We start from the raw sequence: 11936 nt of genomic DNA, 5'->3' as shown, positions 1-11936 counted from the left end.
ATACAGAAGTATATAAAATAAAAAGTAAGCGTTCTTCTGTTCCCCCTTCAATTCCCACTCTTTATTTATTTTTAAATGTTTATTTATTTGAGAGAGCGAGAAAGAGCACAGGCAGGTGAGAGGGAGAGAGGGAATTCCAAGCAGGCTCTACACTGTCAGCGTAGAGCCTGAATCAGGGCTTGAACTCGTCAACCGTGAGATCACGACCTGAGCTGAGATCAAGAGTCGGGTGCTTAACCGCCTGAGCTACCCAGGCGCCCCGATTCCTATCCTTTAGAATTAAGTTTGATGTGTACCTGACTGACCAGATTCTTATGTATATGTGTATGCACACACACATATAGCTAGTATTTTACTGTTTCTTTTGTTTTCTAATTCACTTCTAATTCTCAACATTGTCCTGTGGACATAGGCAATTTAAGTCTACTTCATTTTTTAAATGGATGCTTAGTGTTCTGATATATGCATGCACTCTATTTATATATACTCTTACTGGTAAGCATTTGGGTTCTTTCCAATTTTTTTGCTGATCCAAGCATTTTTGTGGTCCTGCTGTTATTTCTGTAGGATAGATTCCTGGAAACATGAGAGCTGGGATTTAGAATACATACATTTAGAATCTTGATGAGTTGGCAATACTGATCTGTACTCTCACAGTGTACCTATTTCCCCGTCCTCTTTCCTACATTATACTATCAATATTTTATTATTTTAATGTATATTTTATATTATACTTCATTCTTGGGCATTCATCATTTTATATGCTTATCTTTATTTTCACATTTATCAGCCCATGAATTGCCCATTCATTTCCTTTCCTCGTTGTTTTTCAAGACACATGGTGTTTGTTTTTGTTTGTTTGTTTTTAAATGTTTATTTTTGAGTGAGGAGGGGAGGGGTAGAGAGACAGAGGGAGACAGAGGATCCACAGCAGGCCCTGAGCTGTCGGCACAGAGCCCGAAGTGGGGCTCAAACTCATGAACCGTGAGACAATGACCTGAGCCGAAGTGGGATGCTTCACCAGCTGATCCACCCAGGCGCCCCATCCTTTTCTCATTTTTAAAAAAAGTTGTTTATTTTTGTGAGAGAGTGAGAGTGAGTGGAGGAGGGGCAGAGAGAGAGAGAGAGAGAGGGAGAGAGAAAACCCCAAGCAGGCTCTGTGCCGTCAGTGCCGAGCCTGACGCGGGGCTCGAACCCATGAACCGCAAGATCATGACCTGAACCCAAATCAAGAGTCAGATGCTTAGGGGCGCCTGGGTGGCGCCGTCGGTTAAGCGTCCGACTTCGGCCAGGTCACGATCTCGCGGTCCGTGAGTTCGAGCCCCGCGTCGGGCTCTGGGCTGATGGCTCGGAGCCTGGAGCCTGTTTCCGATTCTGTGTCTCCCTCTCTCTCTGCCCCCCCACCCCGTTCATGCTCTGTCTCTCTCTGTCCCAAAAATAAATAAACGTTGAAAAAAAAAAAATTAAAAAAAAAAAAAAAAAAAAAAAAAGAGTCAGATGCTTAGCCAACGGAGCCACTCAAGTGCCCCTCCCTTTCTCATTTTTATACAAGTTTTCTTTTTTATCAGTTTGATGTTGCTCTTTGTACACTTTGCTTATTAATGCTTTATCTGAAATGTTTTCAAATTTTATTTTAAAGAGAGAGCATGAGCAGGAGAGGGGGCCAGAGGCAGAGAGGGAGAATCTTGAGCAGGCTCCATGCTCCACGTGGATGCGGTCCCATGACCCTGGGATCATGACCTGAGCTGAAATCAAGAGTCAGACACTTCACTGACTGAGCCACCCAGGTGCCCCTAGATATTCTAGAATTGATATTCTAGATATCTATTGATATTCTAGATATTCTAGAATTCTATTCTAGAATTGAAAAGAAAAATAATGGGAACAAAAAATGTAGTGGAAAGGCTTAGCAGCAGATTAGAGATGATAAAAGAGCCAATAAACTTAAAGACAGATCAGTTTGAGAAACCACAGAAAAGGGATTAAAGAAAATTGAGCAGAGCCTCAGAGACATGGGGGACAATGTCAAACAATCTAATATGCATGTACTTCAAGGCCCAGGAGGAGGGAGAAGTGAGTGAAATGTGGGCAGAAAAAAAGCATTTGAAGAAACAATGACTGAAAACTCCCCAAATTTGCTGAAAAACACCAACTTATGGACCTAAGAAGCTCAGTAAAGCCAGTAAGACAGATCTCTGTCTCCCTCCCTCCCTGTCTATCTAACTTCAGCACATCATAAACCTCTGAAAACTGAAGATAAAAAGACCTTTGTAGTAGCCAGAGGAAAATACATATTCAGGGACTAGGAAAAGAAGGACCCATTCCCTTCTCATCAGAGATTATGGAGGCCAGAGGAAAACAGCAAAATATTTTTAAAGTTCGGAAAAGCAATGGCCACCCTCGAATTCTGTATCTATCAAAAAATATTCTTTGAGGGGTGCTTGGCTGGTTCGGTCAATGGAGCGCGTGATTCTTGATCTCAGGGTCGTGAGTTTGGGCCCCATGCTTGGTATAGAACCTACTTAAAAAACAAAATGTTTGTGGAAGTGAGAAAAAAATAAAGGCATTTTCAGATAAAAGCTGAGAGAATTTGTTGCTAAACGAACTGCACAATGAAAAATAATAAATGTCCTTCAGGTTTGAGAGATATGATAATGAAGTAGAAACTCAGAACGGCAGGAAAAAATGAAGAGCGCCAGAAACGATAAAAAAGTAGGTAAATACAAAAGACTATGTTTTCTCTCTTTAAAATATTTTCTTTTTTTTATTTTTTATTTTTATTTATTTATTTATTTATTTATTAAAAAAAATTTTTTTTTCAACGTTTATTCATTTTTGGGACAGAGAGAGACAGAGCATGAACGGGGGAGGGGCAGAGAGAGAGGGAGACACAGAATCAGAAACAGGCTCCAGGCTCTGAGCCATCAGCCCAGAGCCTGACGCGGGGCTCGAACTCCCGGACCGCGAGATCGTGACCTGGCTGAAGTCGGACGCTTAACCGACTGCGCCACCCAGGCGCCCCTAAAATATTTTCTTAATGTTTATTTATTTTTGAAAGAGAGAGTGTGCATGTGCGTGTGTGCGAGCGTGGGAGGGGCACAGAGAGAGAGAGACACAGAATCCAAAGCAGGCTCCAGGCTCGGAGCTGTCAGCACAGAGCCTGACGTGGGGCTCAAACTCGCGAAACGTGAGATCATGACCTGAGCTGAGGTCGGACGCTCACCTGACTGAGCCACCCAGGCACCCAAACCTGATCTATTAATAATTTTTTTTTTAACGTTTATTTATTTTTGAGACAGAGAGAGACAGAGCATGAACGGGGGAGGGGCAGAGAGAGAGGGAGACACAGAATCGGAAGCAGGCTCCAAGCTCTGAGCCGTCAGCCCAGAGCCCGACGCGGGGCTCGAACTCACGGACCGTGAGATCATGACCTGAGCTGAAGTCGGATGCTTAACCGACTGAGCCACCCAGGTGCCCCCTGATCTATTAATAAGGACACATATTGTTAGTGTTAGAAAAATCACTCAAAATATAATAACAAGAATTGCGACTAAGATGCCAATAGAGGAAATAAGATTGAGCACTGAAAATATTGAGATAACTCAAAGAAAGGCAGAAAAGTAGAAACAAAGGAAGAAAAAGTAGAAGGGAAGAGGGAAAACAAATACCAAGAAGATAGAGTTAGACAACCATATCAATAATCACAATAAGTGTAAACGGACTAAACATTTCAGTTAAAAAGGAGACCGTTCAATAAGTGGTGTTGTGGTGAAAACTGACAAACAGCATCCCAGCCAGGTAGTCAAGAGTGACAACAACAGTGATGCGTGCTGTTGATTGTTCATGCTCTTGAGAGGATGCAGTGAGAATGGCACTTTACCTCTAAAGTCTTCCTCCAAAACCTCCCCATAACCCCAGTGTAATCAGGAGAAGAGCATGAGACAAATCTCAATTAAGAGGTACTATACAAAGTACACCTGGGTGACTCAGTCGGTTAAGCATCTGACTCTTGATCTCCATCCACTCAGGTCATGATCTCACAGTTCGTGGGATCAAGCCCCAAGTCAGGCTCTGCACTGACAGCATGGAAGCCTGCTTGGGATTCTCTCTCTCTCTCTCTCTCTCTCTCTCTCTCTCTCTCTCTCTGCCCTCCCCTGTTCTCTCTCTCTCTCTCTCTCAAAATAAATAAATAAACTTAAAACAGTTTTTAATTTTTTTTTTAACGTTTATTTATTTTTGAGACAGAGAGAGACAGAGCATGAACAGGGGAGGAGCAGAGAGAGAGGGAGACACAGAATCCGAAGCAGGCTCCAGGCTCTGAGCTGTCAGCACAGAGCCCGACGCGGGGCTTGAACTCACGGACCGTGAGATCATGACCTGAGCCGAAGTCGGACGCTTAACCGACCAAGCCACCCAGGCGCCCCTTAAAACAGTTTTTAATGTTTACTCATATTAGAGAGAGAGAGAAAGAGACAGAGTGTGAGTGGGGGAGGGGCAGAGAGAGAGAGAGGGAGACACAGAATTAGAAGCAGTTTCCTGGCTCTGAGCTGGTATCACAGAGCCCGATGTGGGGCTCGAACTCACGAACCACGAGATCATGACGTGAGCCCAAGTTGGGTGCTTAACCGACTGAGCCACCCAGGCGCCCCTATTTATTTATTTTTAGATCTCTTTGTGCGTGAGAGCCCTGTGACTGCTAGTGCAACTCGGTAATATTGCCTTTATTTAAGCCCCCTGTAGTTTCACCCACTATTGCTTCTGCATCACCAGTGCCAATGTCAACAGAGTGAAAAATGTGAATAATATCCTAGTAATAACATGAAAATAATTTTGACCTCACACACTCCCTGAAAGGGTCTCCCTGGGCCCCAGGAGTCCAGACCACACGTTTGGAACCACTGGGTTCCTGGCAGGCATCCAGAGTTTCTGGAAGATGAAGGCAAGTCCTTACACATATTTTATGCTTATTATACTTATCCCATTAATGAAATCCACTAGCTTTCTTCCTCCCCCCCCCCCCATTCGCACTCCACTCCTTCTCCCGCATTGCCAAAGGCAGAGGTCATTAAACTGGATTAAAAAATAATACTTATATGATGCCTACAAGAGGCTCATTTTATCTTATTTTAAAGATTTTATTTATTTTTAAAATTTATGTCATTTTATTTTAGAGAGAGAGAGAGTGTGTATGAGCCGGGGAGAGGAGCAGAGGGAGAAAGAAAGAGAGCCTTCGGCAGGCTCCATGCTCAACACGGAGGCTGATGTGGGCCTTGATCCCATGACACTGAGACCACGACCCCAGCTGAAATCAAGAGAGGGACGCTGAACCAACTGAGCCACCCAGGCACCCCATCAGTGACGGTGATTTTTAAGAAACCTTTCCCTGGATGCAATATGGAGAGTGGACTGGAGGGAAGAACTAACAGATGTAGGAATCCTAGTTTGGAGCTGTGGCCATAATGCAGGTAAGAGACAGCGGTGGTTTGGACTACAGTCATGGCAGGGAAAACATGAAGGGTAAAGGTTCTGGAGATATCTGGGATGTAAAATGGTAATGGAATGGGTATGGGGGATGAGGGAAAGGGAAGAGTTAGGGATTCCCTCCCCACCCCACGTTTCTGTTTGCACATCTGGCCGGGAGCTGGTGGCCATCTCACAGAAAAGAACCGTGAAGAGGGCCAGCTTTGTTGTGGTGGGATCCGGAAAGTTTAATTTTGGATGCATTAGGTTCGAGGCGCCCGTGAGAAAGCCAGGTTCTCCTATGTCATATGGAATCTCACATTTCAGGTCTGGGCTGGAGACATCAACCTGTGAGTCATTTGCACCAGCGGAAACTGAAGTCTTAGGAATGAGTGAATCACGTAGGGAGAGAGAGAGAGAGAGGTGGGGAAGAGGAGGAGGTCTCGGGTTAAGGCCTCAGAGAACCTCTCAGTTTAACAGCCAGGTTACCAGAGGAGCAGGGAAGGCAGGCTGAAAAGTAACATCCGCGGGGGCCACCCGGAGAACGTGGCGTCTGTCACCTGCATGTTGCCCATTCGTTTATCTAGGTTTCTGATACTTTACCTTGTTCTAAAATCTGGAAGCTTACACTCACCCCGTGAGTTATACAAAGCCAACTACTCCTAGTTTTATAAGTGGAAAAACCCTGGGGCCGATAAAGCAAATGTTATCTGTAAGTGGCTAATAAACGGGGCTGAGCTGGCATAAAAACCCAAGTCTTCTGACGTCGGAACCCCGGGCGGCACCACTCGTGAACACACCGTCACTGAACTGCCGGAGGGGGCGTGTCAACACACGGATTTGTTTTTGACAGGTGCCGTCCTCCGCTCATGTAAATGATCGGTTGATATTTTGAACGTTGGGAGATACGAGAAGGCGTGAAAAGGTAACCACTTGCAATAATTTCCACGTGCAGCCCTCTTCCACCTGTGTCCGTGCTCATGCCCTTGAAGCTCTTCTTTTTGATATAATTAGGCTCCTGGCGTACCGTCCCTCTTATAATCTTCCTTTAGAAACATAATGCACCGCGACCCTTTCCTCATGCCATTACGCAATGAGAAACTGGTTTCGAAGGAATTGCTCGGCAGAATCTTAGGAAAGCAAACAGAACGATTTGCCAGAAGCAAACACGTCATGGTGGGTAGATGACTTAAAATACTACTGTCCTGCCTGCCTGTCCCTCTTCATATGCTGGTTTCTGAAGCCAAAACACACGTTCCCTTTCGCAGAGTGAATAGTGGTACAGAACCTAAAGTCCCCATGACTCAGGTTTATAATTGTCATTGCTCTCCTGTAACCCTAGAGGGCATGCTCTGTATGCCTCAACCCCACGTGACCTTACCCAGGTCCGTGGTTCTACCCCACAGGTATGTTTCTAGCCTATGGGGACAGAATGAACACACTTTCCCCAGATCGCTAAGACGGACGCACACCATATTTCCGAGATGAAGCTTACAGATGCCCCTGTTCTCAAGCGAGGGTAACAAAGCCAACAGGTCAGTGTGAATGTCAGGTTGGGAACCAGGCAGGGTAGGGTTTTAAACCTGATAGAGATCTAGAAGCCACATACACGAGTCCAGAGCGGTAGGGGAAATGCATTCTTGAGAGGTTGGTGGAAGTGATGTTCGTTCATCTCTCTCTCTCTCTCTTTTTTTAAAATGTTTATTTATTATTGAGAGACAGAGACAGAGCATGAGCAGGGGAGGGGCAGAGAGAGAGGGAGACACAGCATCGGAAGCAGGCTCCAGGCTCCGAGTGGTCAGCACAGAGCCCGACACGGGGCTCGAACTCACAGACCACGAGATCAGGACCTGAGCCGAAGTTGGACGCTTGACTGAGCCCCCCAGGCGCCCCTTTCGTTCGTCTCTTATGTTAAGAAGGCTATGTCTCGTCTTCCTTTTTCCAACGACCCCCTAACCCTATCTGCCTACAAAGTGCCCCCTTGAGATATTCTCCTCTTCATTCTTAAAAGGTGGAGGTCAGTCTTCTGTAGCTACTTCCTGCTGTCAGGGGTTAGAGCAGTGAAGATCCCTTGCTCCCACAAGTGTAAATTTTGGGGTTAGACGGTTTGGGCTGCAGTTTTTCATATCCCTGCCGGATCGTGTGATTTATATGGGACTGTTGCATCCCAGAAGAGGCAAATTTTACTAGCAGGTTAACGTATCGACTGAATACATTGGTCCCCGAGCGACAGAAGAAGGTTAGGATTACAGCTGTTACTGTTGGCCACAAAAAGATTATCCTCAATACTTAACGCAGTTTCGCAGTGCACAACCGAGCATCTGAGCAAAGATGTGTTTGTCTGACAATTACTGCCTCTTGAACAGGAACTTTAGGTCCGTCAGCAGCTCACACGGATAAGCTTCAGGAACATCTTGACTTGGCTCTGCGGGCTTCCTGAGACTGTTGAATCCAGGGAGCCACATCTTGTAGCTCAAGAGAAGAGTAGGTGGTTAACAGCACCAAGTGGGGTCCTGTCCAGACAGGGCTGAGCTGATCCCGAGCTGACCCTCATTGCCAGGTGTTCAAGTACACCCAGTCGCTTGCCTCATTAAGGATGGAGTTTAATTTCCTTTGATAAAGGGAGGCTCCTATTTGCATAATTGTTGAGGGCGGCCACAGCAGTCCCTGGTTGAATTATGTGGTTTATTGCTTGTTTAGTCTCAGTATTTGGGCAAATGAAGGTTCCCTCAGCTGCTTGGAAAAGGCCATCCGCATCTCCAGATGTGCGTGGTGCAGGCCTTCCCTTTGAGGCTGCCCTAACTCCAGTTAAAGCTTTGGGGAGCAGCCTTGACCAGTTCTCCTGAGTTCTTTGAAAGCTTTAGCTAAACTTTTCTTTAAAGTTCTGTTACATCTTCCAACCTTTCCAGGATGATCGTGGCCTCCGGGCAGCATGTAGCTTCCATTGTATCCCTAGAGCCTGGACCTGTTACCCAGCGGTTATTTTATTGTATTGTATTGTATTGTATTGTATTGTATTGTATTGTATTGTATTGTATTGTATTGTATTTTATTATTTTATTTTATTTTATTTTAATAAAATTTTTTTTTAACATTTATTTATTTTTGAGACAGAGAGAGACAGAGCATGAACGGGGGAGGGGCAGAGAGAGAGGGAGACACAGAATCGGAAGCAGGCTCCAGGCTCTGAGTCATCAGCCCAGAGCCGGACGCGGGGCTCGAACTCACGGACCGCGAGATCGTGACCTGAGCTGAAGTCGGACGCTCAACCGACTGAGCCACCCAGGCGCCCCTCCCAGCGGTTATTTTAAAAACAAATGCTGGTCCATTATCACTTTGCATTGTTCAGGGAAGACCAAACCTAGGAATCACCTGCTCAAGTGACCCCTTGACTCCCTCCTTTGCTTTTTTCAGTTCTGCGAGGAAAAGCTTCCATCCGCCCGGTAAAAGGATCTGTGAAGCCAGGAGTTATTCATATCCTCCGCCAGGATGGGCATCATTGTAAAATCTACCTGCCAGTCTTTCCCAGGTAAAGTTCCCCTTTGTGTAGCTTTGGCTAGAGGTGGGACAGGGGGAGTTCGTTTGCACATTTTTTTTTTTTTAAGTTTATTTGTTTTTGACAGAGAGAGAGCAAGAGAGTGAGAGTGAGAGAGAGAGAGAGGGTGAGCTAGGGAGGGGCAGAGAGAGAGGGAGACACAGAATCTGAAGCAGGCTCCAGGCTCTGAGCTGTCAGCACAGAGCCCGAGGCAGGGCTCCAACTCATGAACCCTCAGATCGTGACCTGAGCCAAAGTCGGATGCTTAACCGACTGAGCCACCCCAGTTTGCACATCATTTTAAACACAGTACATACATTTTTGTGCAGCTTCCATTATGAGGTCTCAGACTAGTGATCTTTCTGTGTGGCCTACAGAGCGAGAAGCATGAGGATTCTCCAGAAGGTTATGTTAGCAAAAACTCAGCTCTTTTAATATTGAGAAGATTTGGTTTTCTTAAATAATCAAAGACCTGATAAAGACAAAACATAGAAACTTTGTTTATCCTGGGCAGATAAAGAAAAAAAAGTCTTTGTTTATAATTAAAAAAAAATTTTTTTTTGAGGGGCGCCTGGGTGGCTCATTCGGTTAAGTGTCTGACTTCTGCTCAGGTCATGATCTCATAGCTTGTGAGTTCGAGCCCAGCATTGGGCTCTGCGCTGACAGGTTGGAGCCTGGAGCCTGCTTCGGATTCTGTGTCTCCCTCTCTCCCTCTGCCCCTCCCCCACTCACGCTCTCTCTTTCTCAAAAAAAAAAAAAAAAATAAATAAAAATTTTGTTTTAAATTTAAAAAAATTTTTTGAGAGAGAAAGAGAGGGAGAATGTGAGTGGGGAAGAGGGGGAGAGGGAGAGAGAGAGAGAGAGGGAGGGAGGGAGAGAGAGAGAATCTTAAGCAGGCTCCACACTCAGTGAGGAGCCCAACGTGGGGCTTGATCCCACAACCCTGGGATCATGACCTGAGCCAAAATCAGGAGTCAGACACCCAACCGACTGAGCCGCCCAGGCATCCTACAATTTTTTAATCCAGAATAGACCAATAATCTAAGAAAACTTTGTCATTTTAACAGAAGGAAAAACCAAATTCTAATCTTATAGTGTTGTACTTTTGAAATTAAAACTCATTTATTTATTCCCATCTTAGTCAGTTCTGACCATTTACAAAATTCCTTTCCAAACATTCCTTTTGCACACACTTTCTACAGCGTTCTTTGCCATTCAGATTTTGTCCTAAATTTTCACTTGTTAAACAACCAGTCTCAAAACAACAACAACCAAAAAAAAAAAAAAAAAAAAAAAAGGCAACCAGTCTCATTTTAGGACAAAATTATTTTCTTTTCCCTCCACAAAAATGTATTCCTATTTCTCATATCTTTCTTACCAAAAACATAGATCTAACTTTCCTTGCATACTGAGCTGTTTTCCTTATTATTATTTTCGGTAGTCTTGATTACATTTATTAGCATTCTTAATGCCTAGAAACCTTAATTTCTGGTAAAAACTAAGTAGTAAGCAATTGTGAGCTGTTACACCAGAATTCTTAGGATCGGCAAATTTATAAACACCTTTAATAATTTTTAGAAACATGCCTTTTTAAAGTAAATTCCTTGGCATGGCACAAACCATGTTTACTGATAGGTATCTTTAGTTTCTCTGCAATAGGAAGACAAAAGGAGATGAATCTATGTTTATTTATTTATATTTTTGAGAGAGAGAGCATGTGCTCCAGCAGGAGAGGGGCAGAGAGGTGGGGGGGGGCGCAGAATCTTGGGCTCTACATCCACTGGGAAGCCAGACTCGGGACTCGATCCCCCGACCACGAGATCACGACCTGAGCCGAAATCAAGAGTCTGAAGCTTAACCAACTGAGCCACCCAGGCATCCTGATACATCTAATTTAGTAATTAATGTTACAGTATTTGGAAAGGATCTAGATCTGCAATGAATTCAGCTTAACTCATTATTTACTTAAGCCCTTTAAGGTAAGTTACTAAGAAGATTTGGGAAGTTAAAAAATTTACCTAAACTTTTCATTTATTTAACCTGTTTTTAACAATTACCCATGAAAACTTCATGAAACAGACAAAATCTACCATCAGTTTAAGTCATTTTTGGTGACAAATTGCAACAGATACAACATGAATTTTTTTATTTAAAATTTTTTTTTTTTCAACGTTTATTTATTTTTGGGACAGAGAGAGACAGAGCATGAACGGGGGAGGAGCAGAGAGAGAGGGAGACACAGAATCGGAAACAGGCTCCAGGCTCTGAGCCATCAGCCCAGAGCCTGATGCGGGGCTCGAACTCACGGACCGCGAGATCGTGACCTGGTTGAAGTCGGACGCTTAACCGACTGCGCCACCCAGGCGCCCCAACAACATGAATTTAACTAATAAATTTGGGTGGAATGATTATGTTCGATGTTGGGAACTCCAAAAGACATACCTATTTGAATTAAGCCAACAAACGTAAACTTTAATTTACCAGAGATTATCCCAGATCATGTGAGCCTGAAAAACATTTGGATTAGTTTCCATCTCTCTGAGTTTTAGAATACTCAATTCTCGTAAGCATTTGTCTTCAAACCAACTAATTACAGAACTGTTTGACAATTTTTAGCCATACCATCTGGAGGGAGAAAAATACCACATTTACACAGACAGAAACAAAAACCTTATAGTAACCTTGACAAGTAACTTATGGAAACTGTGGGCTAGGTTTTGAACAAGCGTGCTTTTCTAGCCATTTATAGGGCTTTTATATGGCCATTTATAAAGCTTTTTTTTTTTTTTTAAAGTAATCTCTACACCAACATGGGACTTGATCTCACAACCCCAAGATCAAGAGTTGCAGGTTTTTCTGACTGAGCCAGCCAGGCACCCCTCTAGCCATTTATATTATATTATATTATATTATATTATATTATATTATATTATAAGGTTTA

The 11936-nt window shown here is 44.0% G+C and overlaps 1 long non-coding RNA gene across 1 annotated transcript; it reads left to right on the top strand.

Annotated features, from left to right (window-relative positions):
* Nucleotides 1-5307: 5307 nt before the first annotated feature.
* On the top strand, nt 5308-9037 carry LOC116737767. Its single transcript, XR_004342914.1, has 3 exons — nt 5308-5465; nt 6314-6385; nt 8875-9037. It is a non-coding gene; the product is annotated as an uncharacterized LOC116737767 (long non-coding RNA).
* The last annotated feature ends 2899 nt before the right edge of the window (nt 9038-11936 follow it).

Source organism: Lynx canadensis, chromosome E1, assembly GCF_007474595.2.
Source record: "Lynx canadensis isolate LIC74 chromosome E1, mLynCan4.pri.v2, whole genome shotgun sequence".
NCBI lineage: Eukaryota > Metazoa > Chordata > Mammalia > Carnivora > Felidae > Lynx > Lynx canadensis.
The sequence above is the reverse complement of the archived record's forward strand: the minus strand, read 5'-3'. Positions and strand labels throughout refer to the sequence as shown.